We start from the raw sequence: 12,543 nt of genomic DNA, 5'->3' as shown, positions 1-12,543 counted from the left end.
CAGCAACAATAGACTCCCAAAAGCCAGCATCAATAGACCCTCCAGTAGCCATCAACATTAGACCCCTTCCTCAAAGTATATCCCCTAGCAATGATTGACTACCCCAGCAACATAAGATTCGCCCACAGCAACAATAGACCCCGCTGCAAAAATAGATTACCTCCAGCAACTATAGATTCTCCAGCAGCCAGCAACAATAGACCCCTCCCTGAACTGTGCATCCCTCCTAGCAATGGTTGACACCCCAGCAACATATTACCTATCCCCAGCAACAATATATCCCCCACAAGCAACAGAAGACCTCCCTAGTAACAATAGATCCCCCTCTGAAAAAATAGATCACCTTCAGAAACAATAGACCCTCCAGCAGCCAGAAACAGTAGCCCCCCCCCCCCCCTCAACAGTACAACCCTCCTAGCAACGATTGACACCCCAGCAACATATTACCCATCCTCAGAAACAATAGATCCCCCACCAGCAGCAACAGACTTCCCCAGCAACAATAGATCCCCCTGCAAAAATAAATCCCCTCCAGGAAAAATAGGCCCTCCACCAGCAAGCAACAATAGACCCCTCCCTCAACAATGCATCTCTGCTAGCAACGACTGATACCCCAGTAGCATAATATGCATCCAGAAGATCTTCACAGCAACAATAGACCCTACTCTGAAAAAATAGATCCCCTCCAGCAACAATAGATTTTCCAGCAGCCAGCATTATTAGACTCTCCAGCACACCCCAGCAACCCTTGCCATTACATGCATTCCATGCTGGAGGTGCCGGAACTGCGTTCCCCCGCGTTCCTGCGGAAAAAAAGCCCTGTGAGCAACACAGACATTCTTCTTTTCTACAATACATGCATTGGTCTCCTGTGGCTTTCTCTTATGATAGTCACCACTGCACTTTATTCAGTAGGGAAAACAGCAGTGGTCATAAGCTAAGTGCAAGGTTCCTCAGTGACCAATCGGTAATCTCACCTTTGTAAACCATTATCATATTGGTTCCAGCTGAATACTGTACATAGCATATAATCAGTGCCTTGTGCACTTTACTAAATAACCATGTGTGCATAGGGGGCCATAAACCTAGAGGTCAACTAGGAGCAGTAATTGCTTCAATAGTAATGTCAAGCATATGACAACAGAAAATGTTCCATCATGCAACCCCAGCCATATAAGTAAAAGATCCATTGGAAGCAAAAATGTATGGAACTACAGGCTCAATCCTTGGAGCCCAGGTCAACCAGGGACTGGTAAAACCTGTAGTCTCCCAGCTATGTAAAAAGTGACTTTATCTGTATGACAATTAATCATCCATTGATAATGCAAGTCTTTGTCACTATAGCAGATAATATTCTATTCAGTGCCTGAAGTATGCGTATAATCCAATTTATAAAGGCAATCTGCAAAGTGCAGTATCCCACAGCAACCCATCAAAATTAATCTTCCTTTAATATGACTGACGGAAAATCTGATTTGTTACTCTACTTTGCATGTCATCATTGCATTGTATACACAATCCTGCCTTTGCTAGAAGTCTATTGCTACATCAGTTACTTTGAATTTTTATGAGAATAAAATGTCTTTATACTATTTGTTTACATCTTATACTAATCTACACATACATTATATATATATATATATATATGTATATATACATACACATTCATACATACATATATATATAATGTATGTGTGTATGTATATGTATGTATGTATTTATGTGTATATATGTATGTGTATGTATATATATATATATATAAATTGTCTATGAGTAATATATAATATTTGACTATAAATTATATTTATATTATATGAAAAAAGACATATATATGTGTGTTTTTTAAGAATTAATAATTGTTTAAATATGATATTTGCTTATAAATATTATATTTAGATTTTATGGGGAAAAACAAAGTATATTTATACATACAGTATCTCACAAAAGTGAGTACACCCCTCACAGTTTTGTAAATATTTTATTATATCTTTTCATGTGACAACACTGAAGAAATGACACTTTGTTACAATGTAAAGTAGTGAGTGTACAGCTTGTATAACAGTATAAATTTGCTGTCCCCTCAAAATAACTCAACACACAGCCATGAATGTCTAAACTGCTGGCAAAAAAAGAGAGTAAACCCCTAAGTCAAAATGTCCAAATTGGGCCCAAGGTGTCAATATTTTGTGTGGCCAACATTATTTTCTAGCAATGCCTTATCCCTCCAGGGCATGTAGTTCACCAGAGCTTCACAGGTTGCCACTGGAGTCCTCTTCCACGACGACACCAGGGAGCTGGTGGAAGTTAGAGACCTTGTGCTCCTCCACCTTCTGTTTGAGGATGCCCCACAGATGCTCAATAGAGCTTAGGTCTGGAGACATGCTTGGCCAGTCCACCACCTTTACCCTCAGCTTCTTTATCAAGGCATTGGTTGTCTTGGAGGAGTGTTTGGGGTCGTGATCATGTTGGAACACTGCCCTGCGGCCCAGTCTCTGAAGAGAGGGGATCGTGCTTCAGTATGTCACAGTACATGTTGGCATTCATGGTCCCCTCAATAAACTGTAGCTCCCCAGTGCCGGCAGCACTCATGCAGCCCCAGACCATGACACTCCCACCACCATGCTTGATTGTAGGCAAGACAAACTTGTCTTTGTACTCCTCACCTTGGTGCTGCAATACACACTTGACACCATCTGGACCAAATAAGTTTATCTTGGTTTCATTAGACCACAGGGCATGGTTCCAGTAATCCATGTCCTTAGTCTGCTTGTCTTCAGCAAATTGTTTGCGGGCTTTCTTGTGCATCATCTTTAGAAGAGGCTTCCTTCTGGGAGGCCAGCCATGCAGACCAATTTGATGCAGTGTGCGGCATATGGTCTGAGCACTGACAGGCTGACCTCCCACCCGTTCAACCTCTGCAGCAATGCTGAAGCACTCATATGTCTATTTCCCAAAGACAACCTCTGTATAGGACGCTGAGTACATGCACTCAACTTCTTTGGTTGACCATGGCGAGGCCTGTTCTGAGTGGAACCTGCCCTGTTAAACCGCTGTATGGTCTTGGCCACCATGCTGCAGCTCAGTTTCAGGGTCTTGGCAATCTTCTTATAGCCTAGGCCAGTGATGGAGAACCTTGGCACCACAGATGTTTTGGAACTACATTTCCCATGATGCTCATATACTCTGCATTTTAGATGAGTATCATGGGAAATGTAGTTCCAAAACCTCTGGGGTGCCAAGGTTCGCCATCACTGGACTAGGCCATCTTTATGTAGAGCAACAATTCTTTTTTTCAGATCCTCAGAGAGTTCTTTGCCATGAGGTGCCATGTTGAACTTCCAGTGACCAGTATGAGAGAGTGAGAGCAATAACGCCAAATTTAACACACCCGCACCCCATTCACACCTGAGACCTTGTAACACTAATGAATCACATGACACCGGGGAGGGAAAATGGCTAATTGGGCCAGATTTGGACATTATCACGTACCTGTACAGAATCCTGCACTTCCGGGCCTGGGGCACATGCAACGTCAGTGACCCGTTGCCACTGTGATTGGACACAGTGGGTCCGGCATGTGCCATGTTGAACTTCCAGTGATCAGTATGAGAAAGTGAGAGTGATAACACCAAATTTAACACACCTGAGACCTTGTAACACTAACGAGTCACATGACGGCGGGGAGGGAAAATGGCTAATTGGGCCCACTTAGTACTCACTTTTGTTGCCAGCCTTTTAGACATTAATAGCTGTGTGTTGAGTTATTTTGAGGGGACAGCAAATTTACACTGTTATACAAGCTGTACACTCACTACTTTACATTATAGCAATGTGTCATTTCTTCAGTGTTGTCACATGAAAAGATATAATAAAATATTTACAAAACTGTGAGGGGTGTACTCACTTTTGTGAGATACTGTATATTCACATATACAGTGCCTTGCAAAAGTATTCGGCCCCCTTGAACTTTTCGACCTTTTGCCACATTTCAGGCTTCAAACATAAAGATATAAAACTGTAATTTTTTGTGAAAAATCAACAACAAGTGGGACACAATCATGAAGTGGACATTTCAAACTTTGTTAACAAATAAAACCTGAAAAATTGGGCGTGCAAAATTATTCAGCCCCTTTACTTTCAGTGCAGCAAACTCTCTCCAGAAGTTCAGTGAGGATCTCTGAATGATCCAATGTTGACCTAAATGACTAATGATGATAAATAGAATCCACCTGTGTGTAATCAAGTCTCCGTATAAATGCACCTGCACTGTGCTAGTCTCAGAGGTCCGTTTAAAGCGCAGAGAACATCATGAAGAACAAGGAACATATCAGGCAGGTCCGAGATACTGTTGTGGAGAAGTTTAAAGCCGGATTTGGATACAAAAAGATTTCCCAAGCTTTAAACATCCCAAGGAGCACTGTGCAAGCGATAATATTGAAATGGAAGGAATATCAGACCACTGCAAATCTACGAAGACCTGGCCGTCCCTCTAAACGTTCAGCTCATACAAGGAGAGGACTGATCAGAGATGCAGCCAAGAGGCCCATGATCACTCTGGATGAACTGCAGAGATCTACAGCTGAGGTGGGAGACTCTGTCCATAGGACAACAATCAGTCATATACTGCACAAATCTGGCCTTTATGGAAGAGTGGCAAGAAGAAAGCCATTTCTTAACCACTTAAGCCCCGGAGGATTTGGCTGCTAAAGGACCAGGGGGTTTTTTGCGATTTTTTACTGCGTGACTTTAACGGACAATTGCGCGGTCGTGCGACGCTGTACCTAAACGAATTTGACGTCCTTTTTTTCCCACAAACAGAGCTTTCTTTTGGTGGTATTTGATCACCTGTGCGATTTTTTGATCACGCGCTATAAACAAAAAAAGAGCGTAAATTTTGCAAAAATAACAATATTTTTCACATTTTTTTATATGAAATTCCCCCAAAAAAAAAGTAAAAATCAAAATTTTTTAACATTTTTTGGCCAATTTGTTTTATGCTACCTATGTTTGGTAAAAAAAAATCGCAAAAAGCGTATTTTGATTGGTTTGCGCAAAAGTTATTGCGTTTACTAACAAAGGGAAAGATTTTTGTCATTTTTGGTGTTTTTTTTTTTAACGCGTAATGGCGGCGATCTGCGATTTTTTTTTCGGTACTGCGACATTGCGGCGGACAGATCGGACCCTTGACTGACATTTTTGACACTTTTGGGGGTACCAGTGACATTACTGCAGTAATCAGTGCTATATATATGCACTGTTACTGCAAAAATGACACTGGCAGGGAAGGGGTTAACTTTATTGGACAGGGAGGGGTTAAGTGTGTCCTAGGGGCGTGATTCTAACTGCGTAGGGACATTCCTATTGGTGTAAAAGCAAAGATCAACCGTTCTACATAGTAGAACGGACAGATCTTCACTTTTACACAGGGAGAACTGACAGGCAGCTTGTTTACACAAGCTGCTCTGTCTTTCTCCCTTCACAGGAGCGATCGCAGTGTGACTGGCGGACATCGAGTCCGCCGGTCACACGCACTGACTTGCCTGTGAACGAGCCGCGGCGGGCGCGCGCCCGCCGAGGCGCGCGCCCGCCCGCGATAGGCTCGCAAGTCAGTGACAGGCGAGTGACGTACCGATACGTCACTCTGCCTAGCCGGGGCTGACCGCCGCAGTATATAGTCGTGCGGCGGTCGGCAACCGGTTAAAGATATCCATAAAAAAGATATCCATTTAAAGTTTGCCACAAGCCACCTGGGAGACACACCAAACATGTGGAAGAAGGTGCTCTGGTCAGATGAAACCAAAATCAAACTTTTTGGCCACAATGCAAAACGTTATGTTTGACGTAAAAGCAACAAAGCTCATCACCCTGAACACACCATCCCCACTGTCAAACATGGTGGTGGCAGCATCATGGTTTGGGCCTGATTTTCTTCAGCAGGGACAGGGAAGATGGTTAAAATTGATGGGAAGATGGATGGAGCCAAATACAGGACCATTCTGGAAGAAAACCTGATGGAGTCTGCAAAAGACCTGAGACTGGGACGGAGATTTGTCTTCCAACAAAACAATGATCCAAAACATAAAGCAAAATCTACAAAGGAATGGTTCACAAATAAACATATCCAGGTGTTAGAATGGCCAAGTCAAAGTCCAGACCTGAATCCAATCGAGAATCTGTTGAAAGAACTGAAAACTGCTGTTCACAAACGCTCTCCATCCAACCTCGCTGAGCTCGAGCTGTTTTGCAAGGAGGAATGGGCAAAAATGTCAGTCTCTATGTGCAAAACTGATAGAGACATACCCCAAGCGACTTACAGCTGTAATCACAGCAAAAGGTGGCGCTACAAAGTATTAACTTAAGGGGGCTGAATAATTTTGCACGCCCAATTTTTCAGTTTTTTATTTGTTAAAAAAGTTTGAAATAGCCAATAAATTTCGTTCCACTTCATGATTGTGTCCCACTTGTTGTTGATTCTTCACAAAAAATTACAGTTTTATATCTTTATGTTTGAAGCCTGAAATGTGGCAAAAGGGTCGAAAAGATCAAGGGGGCCGAAAACTTTCACAAGGCACTGTATATCTATCTATCTATCTATCTATCTATCTATCTATCTATCTATCTATCTATCTATCTATCTATCTATCTATCTATCTATCTATCTATCTATCTATCTATCTATCTATCTATCTATCTATCTATCTATCTATCTAGATTTGTGGTCAGGGAACGGTTGTGCCCGAAACCCTCGTTCGGGCAGGCCTGTAAATAAAGAGGGGCCGCTAAGATGGAATTTAGTAAAAGAGGGAGTGGTGGGTGGGGTAATTGGCGACATCAAGAAGGCTGGCTCCTCCCCTCCCACAACTGCAGGCTCCGCCTGCCCATATATATATATATATATATATATATATATATATATATATAAAATTATAATGGAAAATGTGTTTATTTATTTAAAAAAAAAATATTATAAACTGCACACTTAAATATTTTGTACCTACATTCACTTTTGAATCACTGTGATCTCTTTTTGTAATATTTCATTCCTTTTAAAGACAGGGGCTGCAGGATGCCAAGAACAGCAACCCATAACTACCAACCCACAGTCATGCTTTGTTACCTTGACTGCCCTAAACCAGTGACCGTGAGGTTGATTTACTAAAACTGGAGAGTCCACTATCTGGTGCAGCTGTATACAGTAGCCAATCAGCTTCTAGCTTCAGTTTGTTCAATTAAGCTTTGACAAAAAAAACCCTGGAAGCTGATTGGTTTCTGTGCAGAGCTACACCAGATTTTGCGCGCTACAATTTTAGTAAATAAATTGCTGTAAGCTCATTGGTTGCCATTAGTACTATGCTTTGTTCCTCATCATTGCTCTTCAACCAAAAGTGCCATGACTATAGCAACCAATCTGATAACTTCTCCTTATCTGACCTGAGTCTGACTACAGTAAAATAAAAAATCTATTTGCTATGAGTTATACTGTATTGTTTTCTGTGCTGTGGCATAGTGGTTAGCACTTCCGCCTTGCAGCACTGGGGTCCTTGGTATGTTCTCCCTGTGCTTGCCTGGGTTTGCTATGGGTATTTCATATTCCTCCCAGACTGGTAGGTTAACTAGTTCCTATCTAAACTGACCCTAGTATGTATGAATGTGAGTTAGGGACCTTAGATTGTAAGCTCCTTTAGGGCAAAGACTGATGTGAATTTAAAATATGTACATTTTTGGTGCTTTATAAACGCCTGTAATAAGTAAGATATTACAAATGTTATAAAGAGAGGTAGAAACTCTTCCTTTAACCTTGCTCTGGTATCCAATGCAATAAACGGGCACCTTTATTGGCTATACAGTTAGTGACTGGGCTCCTTAACACTTTTAACCACTTGCCGATTGCCCACAGTAATATTACTGCGGCAGTGCGGCTCCCCTGGGTCCAGCGACGTAGACCTACATCACTGGAGGGAAGTGGTTTTCCGCGACGCGTGCGCTCCCGCTGTGTTTAGACACAGCAGAAGTCGGGCCGGGGGAGGAGAGGTGGCGATTGCCGCCTTCCTCCACCGATCATCGGGGAGACGGTGAGAAGACCAGCCTGCTTATGTAAACAAAGCAGGCGGATCTTCTCAGAGACAGGCAGGAGGAGATCACAGGATTCAGCATAGCTGAAACTGCGATCTCTGTGTCTGTTACAGAACCCCCACCCCCCCCCCCCCCCACACACACACACAGTCAGTAAGCATTAGGCATACATTTAACCCCATGATCACCCACCATGTTAACCCCTTCCCTGCCAGTGTCATTATTACAGTAACAGTGCATATTGTTAGCTCTGATTACTGTAGTAATGTCACTGGTACCCCCAAAAGTGTCAAAAACGTCAGTTAGGGGTCCGATCTGTGCGCCGCAATGTCGCAGTCCCGCAAAAAATTGCAGATGGCCGCCATTACTTGTAAAACAAAAAAAAAAACTATAAAAATGACATAAATCTTTCCCGTAGTTTGTAAACGCGATAACTTTTGCACAAACCAATCAAAATACGCTTATTGCAATTTTTTTTTACCAAAAATATGTAGCAGAAAACAAATTGACCTAAAGTGTTAAAAAATTTTGATTTTTAAATGTTTTATTTTGAGAATGTTATATAGCGGAATGTGAAAAATATTGTTTTTTTTTTCACAATTGTCACTCTTTTTTTGTTTATAGCGCAAAAAAAATAAATAAATAAAAACATAATAAAAAATAAAAATAAAAATCGCAGAGGTGATCAAAAACCACCAAAAGAAAGCTCTGTTTGTGGGAAAAAAAGGACATAAATTTCGTTTTTGTGCAGCGTCGCATGACCGCGCAATTGTCCGCTAAAGTAACGCAGTGCCGAATCGCAAAATAGGGCCTGGTCAGAAAGGGGGCAAAACATTTACTGTGGCAGGCTGGCTCTCCTTCACGAACCGATGTAGCCCTACGTCAGTCGCGCGTGTGGTGCTGGGGGGTGAGCGCACGCCGCCGCGCTCCCACCCCCACTGGGCAGTGGGGAAGCCGATCCACAGGGGCCGGATCGCTCACCGCTGAGAGAGAAGAACGGTCGGCTCTTGTAAACACAGCTGACCTTTTTTCTCTCTGAAATGATCACAGAGCGCCTGTGATCCTTCTACATGGGATCACAGGTCTCTGTGGTCATTTCATAAGTCCCTCCCCCATACAGTTAGAAAACACTCCCTAGGCTCGCACTTAACCCTTTGATCATCCCTAGGTTAACCCCTTCCCTGTCAGTGTCATTATTACAGTAACAGTACATATTTTTAGCACTGATTACTATAGTAATGTCACTGGTACCCCCAAAAGTGTAAAAAAATTCAGTTAGGGGTCCGATCTGTCCGCCGCAATGTCGCAGTCCCGCAAAAAAATTGCTGATCGCCGCCATTACTAGTAAAAAAAAAAAAAGACAAATCTTATCTTTCCCCTAGTTTGTAGATGCGATAACTTTTGCACAAACCAATCAAAATACCCTTATTGCAAATTTTTTTGCCAAATATATGCAACAGAATACAAATTGGCCTAAATGGATGAAAATTTTGATCTAACATTTTTTTTTTTTCTTTTTGGGGGGGGGGGGGGATGTTAAATAGCAGAATGAGAAAAATATTGTTTTTTTTTTTTAAGAAATGTTTTTTTTTTTTTATAGTGCAAAAAATAAAAATCGCAGAGGTGATCAAATACCACCAACAGAAAGCTCTATTTGTGGGAATAAAAGGGCATCAATTTTATTTGGGCACAGCGTCGCATGACCACGTAATTTTCCATTAAATTAACGCAGTGCCGAATTATTAGGATTTCTTTTTTTTTTTTTTTCACCAAAAATATGTAGCAGAATACATATTGGCCTAAATTGATTAAAAATTTCGATTTTTTTTAAAACGTTTTTATTGGGAATGTTTCATAGCAGAAAGTAAAAAATATTGTTTTTTTTTTTCTTTTCAAAATTGTGGTTCTTTTTTTGTTTATAGCGCAAAAAATAAATAAAACCCGCACAGGTGATCAAAAAAAGATGCGAAAAAAAGGACATCAATTTTATTTGGGTAAAGCATTGCACGACCGCTCAATTTCCCATTACATTAAAGCAGCGCAGAATTGCAAAAAATGGCCTGGTCATTAAAGCGGTTGTAAACCCCGAGAAAAAAAAAAAAAAACTACAAGACAAAGGCATAATGAGCTAGTATGCATCACATACTAGCTCATTATGTATTACTTACCTTAGAACGAAGCCCCAACACGGACCCCAGGACATCGCTGCGGGCGCTGCCATGATCCCTCTGCGCCTCTTCCAGGTTCGGCGGCTCCGGCGCTGTGATTGGCCGGAGCCGCGATGACGTCACTCCCGCACATGCGCGCGGGAGTGATTTTCCGGCAAGCAAAACTGAAGGTCCCCCTGGACCTTCAGAGCGCATGCGCTGCTCGCATGAGCGGTTGCATGTACTGCAAATATCTCCTAAACCGTGCCGGTTTAGGAGATATTAATTGTACCTACAGGTAAGCCTTATTATAGGCTTACCCGTAGGTAAAAGTCAAAAAAAGCGGGATACTACCGCTTTAAGGAGGCAAATCCTTCCATTTCCAGAACTGGTTAAAGAAAACAGTCCAAAGAAAATACATTGCTGTTACTGAACTCTCCTTTATAAAATGCTATTTTCCAGGCTTTTATGCTGCTTAAAGCGATTGTATACTCATAAAAAAACAAAAAAAAACAAACCCTGCAGGACAAAGGCATAATGAGCTAGTTTGCATTGCATACTAGCTCATTATGAAATACTTACCTTAGAACGAAGCCCCGACACGGTCGTCTGGACAACACTGAGGGAGCTGACATGCTCCCTCTGCGTCTTTTCCGGGTTCGGCGGCTCCGGCGCTGTGCGATGACGCGATGACGTCACTCCCATGCATGTGCGCGGGAGTTTCACTTTCCGGGAAGATCCAGCAAGGAGCTCTGAAGATCCGCTGGACCTTCAGAGCGCATGCGCCGCAGACGTCAGCGGCTGCATGCAGGTTGAATATCTCCTAAACCGTGCAGGTTTAGGAGATAATAATTATACCTACAGGTAAGCCTTATTATAGGTAAAAGTCAAATAGCTGAGTCTACTACCGCTTTAAAGACTTCAAAACCATCTTGGAACTATACAGTCCAGGAGATGTGACTTTCCAGTTCACTGGCTGCCTGCTTGTATCAGGGCAGTAACTAAAGCTGGACACACACTATAAAACTTTTGTTGTTCGATTTCCTTTGGATTTACCTTTAACTATGTAGTGCAAGGGCCTGCCTGATTGCACACAAATTGAGAGTGTTTAGATCTGACCTCATATAATATGGTTTTGGTAAATCTAAAGGGAAAGAAAATCTAAAGAAAATTGTATAGTGTGTATCCAGCTTAAGAAACAGCCAGACAATTAGCATTTGTAAAAGATGCCAAGCTGTTTTTGCTCCATACAGGTTTCCTGTAAAGAGTTATTGGAGGGTCCTTTATATGTGGAATGATATTCATGTATTTGCTTCTTTAAAAAAAAAAAAAAAAAAAAAGGGTTCTGTAAAAAAGCTTTAAATATTGATTATGGGACTGTTGTGTGATCAGACCATATAGCATGCCACCATATATACATATAGATGGAACACATCACATGGTGCAGATGTAAAATGTATCACAAAGTGCTGACCCTGAGATGTGCTGCACCCCACAATACTGAGCCTCATTGTAAATCACTGAGAACCCCCAGCCATGCATACAAATAACAGAAGGTTGACATCTTATTGGGTGCATACACCGATAGGCTGGAGAGGGCGCTATCCAAGCTTCCTGAATCCATCAATATCTGCAAGGTCATAAGGAGGTGAGAGTGCAAATTAGAGGACTGACCTGCATTGGCTGGACTGGTTGGGGATCATCTAGAAGCAAGGCTGACATTGGAGTGAGGAGTAGAAGGAAGAGTACAGTACCTTTGAGATGCCAATAGAGCAGGTCAGCTCAGATACAGGATAGCTCCATCCTATGGATCAGCAGCATCCAAGGCTTGGGTACCAGCGCAGCCCAGCTAGTGCCAAGTGGGCATTCACACAGCATTGCAGATCAGCACAGAGCAGAGCTGGTAGGTGATGGGGGGCACAACCAGGCATCCACTTAGCCCAGTCTATCCCTAACCATGCCTGCCTATTAGCACTGCTCTATCTGCAGTCTCCTCCAATCTAATTGCCTGTTATGCATTATAAGAAGTGCAATAATGCAAGGCTCTCCGGCTGCATGAGTTTCATTGAAAGTAGAAAGGAGAATGGATTTGCTAGACTGTGCATAGAGAGATTGTGATTGTGCTGTGAGATAAAGCAGGGATTTGTTATCAGCAGCCCCTTAATCCTGTTGCAGATTTGCAGACATTGCTGTGTGCCTTGTAGAGGGAAAGGTATCCAATTTTATTCCATGCAGTGGATAGTGCCTGCAGCATCACAGGAGAGAGCATGGGGGGGGGGGGGAGGGTGGAGAGAAGGAGATTGCAACCTGCATTGATCCCAGC

At 42.3% G+C, this 12,543-nt stretch overlaps 1 protein-coding gene across 2 annotated transcripts in view; it reads right to left on the bottom strand.

Annotated features, from left to right (window-relative positions):
- Positions 1–12,477, bottom strand: part of GRM5 (glutamate metabotropic receptor 5) — a 557,322-nt gene extending 544,845 nt beyond the window's left edge. The window contains exon 1 of one of the 2 annotated variants that reach the window (XM_082245896.1): positions 11,895–12,477. The gene's annotated coding sequence lies outside the window, so the exon portion shown is untranslated. The remainder of the gene's footprint in view (positions 1–11,894) is intronic. The other variant, XM_082245895.1, reaches the window with a different exon arrangement.
- Positions 12,478–12,543: the final 66 nt, after the last annotated feature.

The sequence above is a fragment of the Pelophylax lessonae genome (assembly GCF_965119305.1).
Source record: "Pelophylax lessonae genome assembly, chromosome: 2".
Classification (NCBI taxonomy): domain Eukaryota; kingdom Metazoa; phylum Chordata; class Amphibia; order Anura; family Ranidae; genus Pelophylax; species Pelophylax lessonae.
The sequence above is the reverse complement of the archived record's forward strand: the minus strand, read 5'-3'. Positions and strand labels throughout refer to the sequence as shown.